The following is a 10,273-nucleotide window of genomic DNA, read 5'->3' as shown; positions in this document are numbered from 1 at the left end:
GGGCATTTGGTCTAGTGGTATGATTCTCGCTTTGGGTGCGAGAGGTCCCGAGTTCGATTCTCGGAATGCCCCATTGATATTTTCGATAATATGTTTCATTCGTACCAGATCATAGGTACATATTTCATGTGAAATTTTCTTTTTTTTTCTGGTTTTGCAACAAATAACAACAAATCACATTATGTAATTTCTAAAAGTTATCTAGTCTATATTAAATACAACCAAACTCTCCAAAAAATTTATGTACTAAGTCTAAAAGTCAACTGATTGAACTATAGCCATGTACAATTTTAATCCTAGTTATGTTTGGGAAAACACAAAATATTGTAAACTGAGTAAACGAGCTTCAAAAATGAAAAAAAAAATTAATAATTTGAAAAAATTACCATTAAAATTTTAGACTCGTCAAAAGCAAACCCTTATTGTAGTAAATTTCTTACAGGAACCTTCAAACTGGTTGTTTTTTCTTGTCTCCAAAGGCTGGCAAAGACTAAAATAATGGCCGAACAGATTTATGAATGTCATATTCGCTCTTCATTATTTTGATAAAGTCAACTAAGAGAACATGCTCACTAAGTGCCAATACTGTGACCTTCATCCATTTATCTAATAAGCTTAGCAATTGGGCATTTGGTCTAGTGGTATGATTCTCGCTTTGGGTGCGAGAGGTCCCGAGTTCGATTCTCGGAATGCCCCATAGATATTTTCGATAATATGTTTCATTCATACCAGCTCATCGGTATTGCATGTCAATTTTTATTTTGTCAGGTTTTGCAACAAATCACATTCCGTAGTTTCTAAAAATTACCTAGTCTATATTACATACAACCCTCTCCCAAGTGTACTAGGTCCCAAAAGTCAACAGATTGAACTAAACCCATAGAAAACTTTTAATCCTAGTTTTTTTGTGGAAAACAGAAACTATTGTACACCGAGTATACGGGCTTAAGAAAATGAAAAAAAATAGTTTGAAAAACTAACCGTCAAACTTTTAGACTCACCAAAAGCAACCCCTTTATGGTAGTAATCTTCTTACAAGGGCCATCAAACTGGCAGTTTTCTCTTGTCACCAAAGTTTGGTAAAGATAAACAAAAATAGTCGCACAGATTTCTGAATATCATATTCAGCCTTTATTATTTGATTAAGTCAACTAAGAGAACCTGCTCTCAAATTGCCAATACCGTGACCTTCAACCATGTATCTAATAATCCAAGCAATCGGGCATTTGGTCTAGTGGTATGATTCTCGCTTTGGGTGCGAGAGGTCCCGAGTTCGATTCTCGGAATGCCCCATTGATATTTTTTTTATAGTATGATGCATTGATAGAAGCTTATAGGTATTGCATGTGAATTTTTCTTTTGGCTGGTTTTTTAACAAATCACATTCCGTAATTTCTAAAAAAATTACCTAGTCTATATTATATACAACCCTCTCCGAAAATATATGTACTAGGTCCGAATAGTAAACTGATTAAACATAAGCAGTATGCAACTTGTAATCATGGTTTTGTTTGGAAAAACAGAAAATATAGCACACTGAGTAAACGGGATTCAACAATGAAAAATATAGTTTGAAATACTAAAATTTAAACTTTTAGAGTCGCCAAAATCAAACTTTTTATCCTAGTAAATTTCTTACAGGAACCATAAAACTGGCAGTTTTCCTTTTTTCACCAAAGGTTGGTAAAGATAAACAAAAATTGTCCCACAGATTTCTGAGTATAATATTTAGCCTTTATTATTTGGATTTAGTCAACTAAGAGAACATGCTCACAAAGTGCCAATAATGTGAGCTCAACCATATATCTAATATGCTTAGCAATCGGGCATTTGGTCTAGTGGTATGATTCTCGCTTTGGGTGCGAGAGGTCCCGAGTTTGATTCTCGGAATGCCCCATTGATATTTTTCGATATTATGTTGCATTGATAGATGCTTATAGGTATTGCATGTCAGTTTTTCTTTGGTCGGGTTTTGTAACGGATCACATTATGTAATTTGTAAAAATTACCTAGTCTATATTAAATACAACCGAACTCTCCAAAAAAATTATGTACTAAGTCCAAAAGTCAACTGATTGAACTATAGCCATGTACAATTTTAGTCCTAGTTATGTTTGGGAAAACACAAAATATTGTAAACTGAGTAAAGGAGCTTCAAAAAATGAAAAAAAATAAAAATTTGAAAAACTAACCGTTAAAAGTTTAGACACGTCAAATGCCAACCCTTATTGTAGTAATTTTCTTACAGGAACCTTCAAACTGGTTGTTTTCTCCTGTCTCCAAAGGCTGGTAAAGACTAAAATAATGGCCGAACAGATTTATGAATGTCATATTCGCTCTTCATTATTTGGATAAAGTCAACTAAGAGAACATGCTCACAAAGTGCCAATACTGTGACCTTCAACCATGTATCTAATAAGCTTAGCAATTGGGCATTTGGTCTAGTGGTATGATTCTCGCTTTGGGTGCGAGAGGTCCCGAGTTCGATTCTCGGAATGCCCCATTGATATTTTTGATAATATGTTTCATTCATACCAGCTCATAGGTATTCCATGTCAATTTTTATTTGTCAAGTTTTTCATAAAATCACATTCCGTAATTTCTAAAAATTACCTATTCTATATTAAATACAACCCTCTCCCAAGTGTACTAGGTCCCAAAAGTCAACAGATTGAACTAAATCCATAGAAAACTTTTAATCCTATTTTTTGTGGAAAACAGAAACTATTGTACACCGAGTAAACGGGCTTAAACAAATGAAAAAAAAAATAGTTTGAAAAACTAACAGTCAAAATTTTAGACTAACCAAAAGCAAACCCTTTATGGTAGTAATCTTCTTACATGGGCCATCAAACTGGCAGTTTTCTCTTGTCACCAAAATTTGGTAAAGATTAACAAAAATAGTCGGACAGATTTCTGAATATCTTATTCAGCCTTTATTATTTGGATTAAGTCAACAAAGAGAACATGCTCACAAAGTGCCAATACTGTGACTTCGACCGTGTACCTAATAATCAAAGCAATCGGGCATTTGGTCTAGTGGTATGATTCTTGCTTTGGGTGCGAGAGGTCCCGAGTTTGATTCTCGGAAAGCCCCATTGATATTTTTTATAGTATGATGCATTGATAGAAGCTTATAGGTATTGCATGTGAATTTTTCTTTTGGCTGGTTTTTTAACAAATCACATTCCGTAATTTCTAAAAAAATTACCTAGTCTATATTACATACAACCCTCTCCGAAAATATATGTACTAGGTCCGAATAGTAAACTGATTAAACATAAGCAGTATGCAACTTGTAATCATGGTTTTGTTTGGAAAAACAGAAAATATAGCACACTGAGTAAACGGGATTCAACAATGAAAAATATAGTTTGAAATACTAAACGTTAAACTTTTAGAGTCGCCAAAAGCAAAGTTTTTTATCCTTGTAAATTTCTTGCAGTTTTCTCTTGTCACCAAAGGTTGGTAAAGATAAACAAAAATAGTCGCACAGATTTCTGAATATCATATTTAGCCTTTATTATTTGGATTAAGTCAACTAAGAGAACATGCTTACAAAGTGACAATAATGTGACCTTCAAACATGTATCTAATATGCTTAGCAATCGGTCATTTGGTCTAGTGGTATGATTCTCGCTTTGGGTGCGAGAGGTCCCAAGTTCGATTCTCAGAATGCCCCATTGATATTTTTCGATAGTATGTTGCATTGATAGATGCTTATAGGTATTTCATGTCAATTTTCTTTGGTCGGGTTTTGTAACGGATCACATTATGTAATTTCTAAAAATTACCTAGTCTATATTAAATACAACCAAGCTCTCCAAAAAAATTATGTACTAAGTCCAAAAGTCAACTGATTGAACTATAGCCATGTACAATTTTAGTCCTAGTTATGTTTGGGAAAACACAAAATATTGTAAACTGAGTAAACGAGCTTCAAAAATGAAAAAAATAATAATAATTTGAAAAACTTACCATTAAAATTTTGGACTCGTCAAAAGCAAACCTTTATTGTAGTATATTTCTTACAGGAACCTTCAAACTGGTTGTTTTCTCCTGTCTCCAAAGGCTGGCAAAGACTAAAATAATGGCCGAACAGATTTATGAATGCCATATTCTCTCTTCATTATTTGGATAAAGTCAACTAAGAGAACATGCTCACAAAGTGCCAATACTGTGACCTTCAACCATGTATCTAATAAGCTTAGCAATTGGGCATTTGGTCTAGTGGTATGATTCTCGCTTTGGGTGCGAGAGGTCCCGAGTTCGATTCTCGGAATGCCCCATTGATATTTTTGATAATATGTTTCATTCATACCAGCTCATAGGATTCCATGTCAATTTTTATTTTGCAAGTTTTGCATAAAATCACATTCCATAATTTCTAAAAATTACCTATTCTATATTACATACAACCCTCTCCCAAGTGTACTAGGTCCCAAAAGTCAACAGATTGAACTAAATCCATAGAAAACTTTTAATCCTAGTTTTTTGTGGAAAACAGAAACTATTGTACACCAAGTATACGGGCTTAAACAAATGAAAAAAAAAATAGTTTGAAAAACTAACCGTCAAACTTTTAGACTCACCAAAAGCAAACCCTTTATGGTAGTAATCTTCTTACATGGGCCATCAAACTGGCAGTTTTCTCTTGTCACCAATAGTCGCACAGATTTCTGAATATCTTATTCAGCCTTTATTATTTGGATTAAGTCAACTAAGAGAACATGCTTGCAAAGTGCCAATACTGTGACTTTCAACCGTGTACCTAATAATCTAAGCAATCGGGATTTGGTCTAGTGGTATGATTCTCGCTTTGGGTGCGAGAGGTCCCGAGTTCGATTCTCGGAATGCCCCATTGATATTTTTTTTTGTAGTATGATGCATTGATAGAAGCTTATAGGTATTGCATGTGAATTTTTCTTTTGGCTGGTTTTGTAACAAATCACATTCCGTAATTTCTAAAAATTACCTAGTCTATATTACATACACCCTCTCCGAAAATATATGTACTAGGTCCGAATAGTAATCTGATTAAACATAAGCCGTATGCAACTTGTAATCATGGTTTTGTTTGGAAAAACAGAAAATATAGCATACTGAGTAAACGGGATTCAACAATGAAAAATATAGTTTGAAATACTAAATGTTAAACTTTTAGAGTCGCCAAAAGCAAACTTTTTACAAGGACCTTAAAACTTGCAGTTTTCTCTTGTCACCAAAGGTTGGTAAAGATAAACAAAAATAGTCGCACAGATTTCTGAATATCATATTTAGCCTTTATTTTTTGGATTAAGTCAACTAAGAGAACATGCTTACAAAGTGCCAATAATGTGACCTTCAACCATGTATCTAATATGCTTAGCAGTCGGGCATTTGGTCTAGTGGTATGATTCTCGCTTTGGGTGCGAGAGGTCCCGAGTTCGATTCTCGGAATGCCCCATTGATATTTTTCAATACTATGTTGCATTGATAGATGGTTATAGGTATTTCATGTCAATTTTTCTTTGGTCGGGTTTTGTAACGGATCACATTATGTAATTTCTAAAAATTACCTAGTCTATATTAAATACATCCAAGCTCTCCAAAAAAATTATGTACTAAGTCCAAAAGTCAACTGATTGAACTATAGCCATGTACAATTTTAGTCCTAGTTATGTTTGGGAAAACACAAAATATTGTAAACTGAGTAAACGAGCTTCAAAAATGAAAAAAATAATAATAATTTGAAAAACTTACCATTAAAATTTTGGACTCGTCAAAAGCAAACCTTTATTGTAGTATATTTCTTACAGGAACCTTCAAACTGGTTGTTTTCTCCTGTCTCCAAAGGCTGGCAAAGACTAAAATAATGGCCGAACAGATTTATGAATGTCATATTCTCTCTTCATTATTTGGATAAAGTCAACTAAGAGAACATGCTCACAAAGTGCCAATACTGTGACCTTCAACCATGTATCTAATAAGCTTAGCAATTGGGCATTTGGTCTAGTGGTATGATTCTCGCTTTGGGTGCGAGAGGTCCCGAGTTCGATTCTCGGAATGCCCCATTGATATTTTTGATAATATGTTTCATTCATACCAGCTCATAGGATTCCATGTCAATTTTTATTTTGTCAAGTTTTGCATAAAATCACATTCCGTAATTTCTAAAAATTACCTATTCTATATTACATACAACCCTCTCCCAAGTGTACTAGGTCCCAAAAGTCAACAGATTGAACTAAATCCATAGAAAACTTTTAATCCTAGTTTTTTTGTGGAAAACAGAAACTATTGTACACCGAGTATACAGGCTTAAACAAGTGAAAAAAAAATAGTTTAAAAAACGAATCGTCAAACTTTTAGACTCACCAAAAGCAAACCCTTTATGGTAGTAATCTTCTTACATGGGCCATCAAACTGGCAGTTTTCTCTTGTCACCAAAGTTTGGTAAAGATTAACAAAAATAGTCGCACAAATTTCTGAATATCATATTTAGCCTTTATTATTTGAATTAAGTCAACTAAGAGAACATGCTTACAAAGTGACAATAATGTGACCTTCAACCATGTATCTAATATGCTTAGCAATCGGGCATTTGGTCTAGTGGTATGATTCTCGCTTTGGGTGCGAGAGGTCCCGAGTTCGATTCTCGGAATGCCCCATTGATATTTTTTGATAGTATGTTGCATTGATAGATGCTTATAGGTATTGCATGTCAATTTTTCTTTGGTCGGGTTTTGTAACGAATCACATTATGTAATTTCTAAAAGTTACCTAGTCTATATTAAATACAACCAAGCTCTCCAAAAAAGTTATGTACTAAGTCTAAAAGTCAACTGATTGAACTATAGCCATGTACAATTTTAATCCTAGTTATGTTTGGGAAAACACAAAATATTGTAAACTGAGTAAACGAGCTTCAAAAATGAAAAAAAAAATAATAATTTGAAAAACTTACCATTAAAATTTTAGACTCGTCAAAAGCAAACCCTTATTGTAGTAAATTTCTTACAGGAACCTTCAAACTGGTTGTTTTTTCTTGTCTCCAAAGGCTGGCAAAGACTAAAATAATGGCCGAACAGATTTATGAATGTCATATTCGCTCTTCATTATTTGGATAAAGTCAACTAAGAGAACATGCTCACTAAGTGCCAATACTGTGACCTTCATCCATTTATCTAATAAGCTTAGCAATTGGGCATTTGGTCTAGTGGTATGATTCTCGCTTTGGGTGCGAGAGGTCCCGAGTTCGATTCTCGGAATGCCCCATAGATATTTTCGATAATATGTTTCATTCATACCAGCTCATCGGTATTGCATGTCAATTTTTATTTTGTCAGGTTTTGCAACAAATCACATTCCGTAGTTTCTAAAAATTACCTAGTCTATATTACATACAACCCTCTCCCTAGTGTACTAGGTCCCAAAAGTCAACAGATTGAACTAAACCCATAGAAAACTTTTAATCCTAGTTTTTTGTGGAAAACAGAAACTATTGTACACCGAGTATACGGGCTTAAGAAAATGAAAAAAAAATAGTTTGAAAAACTAACCGTCAAACTTTTAGACTCACCAAAAGCAACCCCTTTATGGTAGTAATCTTCTTACATGGGCCATCAAACTGGCAGTTTTCTCTTGTCACCAAAGTTTGGTAAAGATAAACAAAAATAGTCGCACAGATTTCTGAATATCATATTCAGCCTTTATTATTTGATTAAGTCAACTAAGAGAACCTGCTCTCAAATTGCCAATACCGTGAGCTTCAACCATGTATCTAATAATCCAAGCAATCGGGCATTTGGTCTAGTGGTATGATTCTCGCTTTGGGTGCGAGAGGTCCCGAGTTCGATTCTCGGAATTCCCCATTGATATTGTTTTTTATAGTATGATGCATTGATAGAAGCTTATAGGTATTGCATGTGAATTTTTCTTTTGGCTTGTTTTGTAACAAATCACATTCCGTAATTTCTAAAAAATTACCTAGTCTATATTACATACAACCCTCTCTGAAAATATATGTAGTAGGTCCGAATAGTAAACTGATTAAAAATAAGCCGTACGCAACTTGTAATCATGGTTTTGTTTGGAAAAACAGAAAATATAGCACACTGAGTAAATTGATTCAACAATGAAAAATATAGTTTGTAATACTAAACGTTAAACTTTTAGAGTCGCCAAAAGCAACTTTTTTATCCTTGTAAATTTCTTACAAGGACCTTAAAACTTGCAGTTTTCTCTTGTCACCAAAGGTTGGTAAAGATAAACAAAAATTGTCGCACAGATTTCTGAATATCATATTTAGCCTTTATTATTTGGAATAAGTCAACTAAGAGAACATGCTTACAAAGTGCCAATAATATGACCTTCAACCATGTATCTAATATGCTTAGCAATCGCGCATTTGGTCTAGTGGTATGATTCTCGCTTTGGGTGCGAGAGGTCCCGAGTTCGATTCTCGGAATGCCCCATTGATATTTTTCGATAGTATGTTGCATTGATAGATGCTTATAGGTATTGCATGTCAATTTTTCTTTGGTCGAGTTTTGTAACGAATCACATTATGTAATTTCTAAAAATTACCTAGTCTATATTACATACAACCAAGCTCTCAAAAACAATTATGTACTAAGTCCAAAAGTCAACTGATTGAACTGTAGCCATATATATTAAAAACATCCAAAATATATAAGATACTTTTAAGTTATCTAAAATACTTGAAAATATACATAAATAGTCAAAAGTAAATGTCTAAAATAGCTAAAAATATATTCAAAACACCAAAATGCTTGAAATAGCTATTGATTTTCTATCCAAATATTCAAATAAAACTAATTTAAATGTTAATTTTAGGTATTTTGACATATATTATATAAATTTATATGTAATATATTATTTTTTTTATAGATTATGAGAAATTTTAAGCATATAATGAATATTAAAATTTTAAATATAATTTAAATGGGTTATCCGAACCTGAACCGAACCCGAACCGAACTTTAGAAATATCCGAATAGGGCTGAAATCTTTAAAACCAAAAACCCGAATCCGATTAGATCTGAACCAAACCCGAATGGGTATCCGAACGCCCACCTCTAAACATGTCTATCAAGATTGGACTCACCAGTGGTGCTCCATCTTGGGGGGCATTTTAGAATATTCCTTCAGTCCCCTTGATTGATACAATATTTACTCATATTTAATTGCACACTATATTATTTCCTTATGCTATTATTATGCTCATGTAAATAAGTGTATAACCAGTCTATCAATAAGATCATTTTCCATATTCAATAAAAAGCACTGGAATCTAAGGGCATCTCCAACCCCACTCTATTTTTCACTCTAAAATAGAGTTTAGAGTAAAAATGCTCCAATGATACTCTATTTTTCACTCTATAATAGAGTGAAAAATAGGTTTACTCCAAATATAGAGTAATTTGTTTTTTTGTTTGTTCATCACTCTGTTTTCTACTCTAAAATAGAGTTCAATTAGAACAAACTCAAACTCTATTGTAGAGTTATTCTATTTTAGAGTAAAAAATAAAATAAACCATTGAAGATGGTTTAAGTCCAGGCAGAGTCTAGAAGAAAGAGTAAAGGTTGATGAGAGAGAAACAAATTTGCAAAGTTCACTTTCGCGCGTCCAAATATGAGTCGTCTTTGGTAGATAATCTACCGTAGGCTGTATAATCTACACACTACACTGAATCAAATCTCACATATATAATTTTGTCAGCAAGCTGAATAAACTAAAATACGAATTCAATTAGAACTGGTGACCCACCCTTAGGAAAATTCAACCCAAGTAATGGAAGAGTTGGTACGGTAAAATGGACTGTTTCCTAGATATATACAACCAGATCTGTGAGATCATTCTACTATTCTGATATATGTTAAGCAAAATAAAATCCTAAAATATATATTCTGTGATCAAAATTTTAAGTTTATTTTAGTCTTCGTGCATGGCTCATAAACATATGGATCGGTGGTTAAAATCGTGAGGATGTGTGAATCCTCAACAAAAATACCTTCGAAATGGTGTATCCCGTATATGTGGGTTAATATATAATGTGTAAAACATATATACATATATAAGTACAATTCTCTCGAATAGTTCTTTTTAAATTTTTGTTACAAAAATAACTATTAAAAAAAGAAAATGACCAAAACAATTTCTTTTTATTTTGAAAATTTTAATATTTATTTTTGTTTTTTTTTAATTTGAAACTCTATCTCCAAAATCCTACCCTTTAACTCTAAACCCTAAGTTTAGATTAGTTAATCC

The 10,273-nt window shown here is 33.1% G+C and overlaps 9 non-coding genes across 9 annotated transcripts; all 9 read left to right on the top strand.

Annotated features, from left to right (window-relative positions):
* Positions 1 to 72, top strand: TRNAP-UGG. Its single transcript has one exon. It is a non-coding gene; the product is annotated as a tRNA-Pro (tRNA).
* Positions 73 to 624: 552 nt separating this feature from the next.
* On the top strand, positions 625 to 696 carry TRNAP-UGG. The gene has a single exon. It is a non-coding gene; the product is annotated as a tRNA-Pro (tRNA).
* A 524-nt stretch (positions 697 to 1,220) lies between these two features.
* Positions 1,221 to 1,292, top strand: TRNAP-UGG. Its single transcript has one exon. It is a non-coding gene; the product is annotated as a tRNA-Pro (tRNA).
* A 1,138-nt stretch (positions 1,293 to 2,430) lies between these two features.
* Positions 2,431 to 2,502, top strand: TRNAP-UGG. Its single transcript has one exon. It is a non-coding gene; the product is annotated as a tRNA-Pro (tRNA).
* A 1,714-nt stretch (positions 2,503 to 4,216) lies between these two features.
* On the top strand, positions 4,217 to 4,288 carry TRNAP-UGG. The gene has a single exon. It is a non-coding gene; the product is annotated as a tRNA-Pro (tRNA).
* Positions 4,289 to 5,373: 1,085 nt separating this feature from the next.
* Positions 5,374 to 5,445, top strand: TRNAP-UGG. The gene has a single exon. It is a non-coding gene; the product is annotated as a tRNA-Pro (tRNA).
* Positions 5,446 to 5,980: 535 nt separating this feature from the next.
* On the top strand, positions 5,981 to 6,052 carry TRNAP-UGG. The gene has a single exon. It is a non-coding gene; the product is annotated as a tRNA-Pro (tRNA).
* Positions 6,053 to 6,577: 525 nt separating this feature from the next.
* Positions 6,578 to 6,649, top strand: TRNAP-UGG. Its single transcript has one exon. It is a non-coding gene; the product is annotated as a tRNA-Pro (tRNA).
* Positions 6,650 to 7,184: 535 nt separating this feature from the next.
* Positions 7,185 to 7,256, top strand: TRNAP-UGG. The gene has a single exon. It is a non-coding gene; the product is annotated as a tRNA-Pro (tRNA).
* Positions 7,257 to 10,273: the final 3,017 nt, after the last annotated feature.

This window comes from Brassica napus, chromosome A7, assembly GCF_020379485.1.
Source record: "Brassica napus cultivar Da-Ae chromosome A7, Da-Ae, whole genome shotgun sequence".
Lineage (NCBI taxonomy): Eukaryota > Viridiplantae > Streptophyta > Magnoliopsida > Brassicales > Brassicaceae > Brassica > Brassica napus.
The sequence above is the reverse complement of the archived record's forward strand: the minus strand, read 5'-3'. Positions and strand labels throughout refer to the sequence as shown.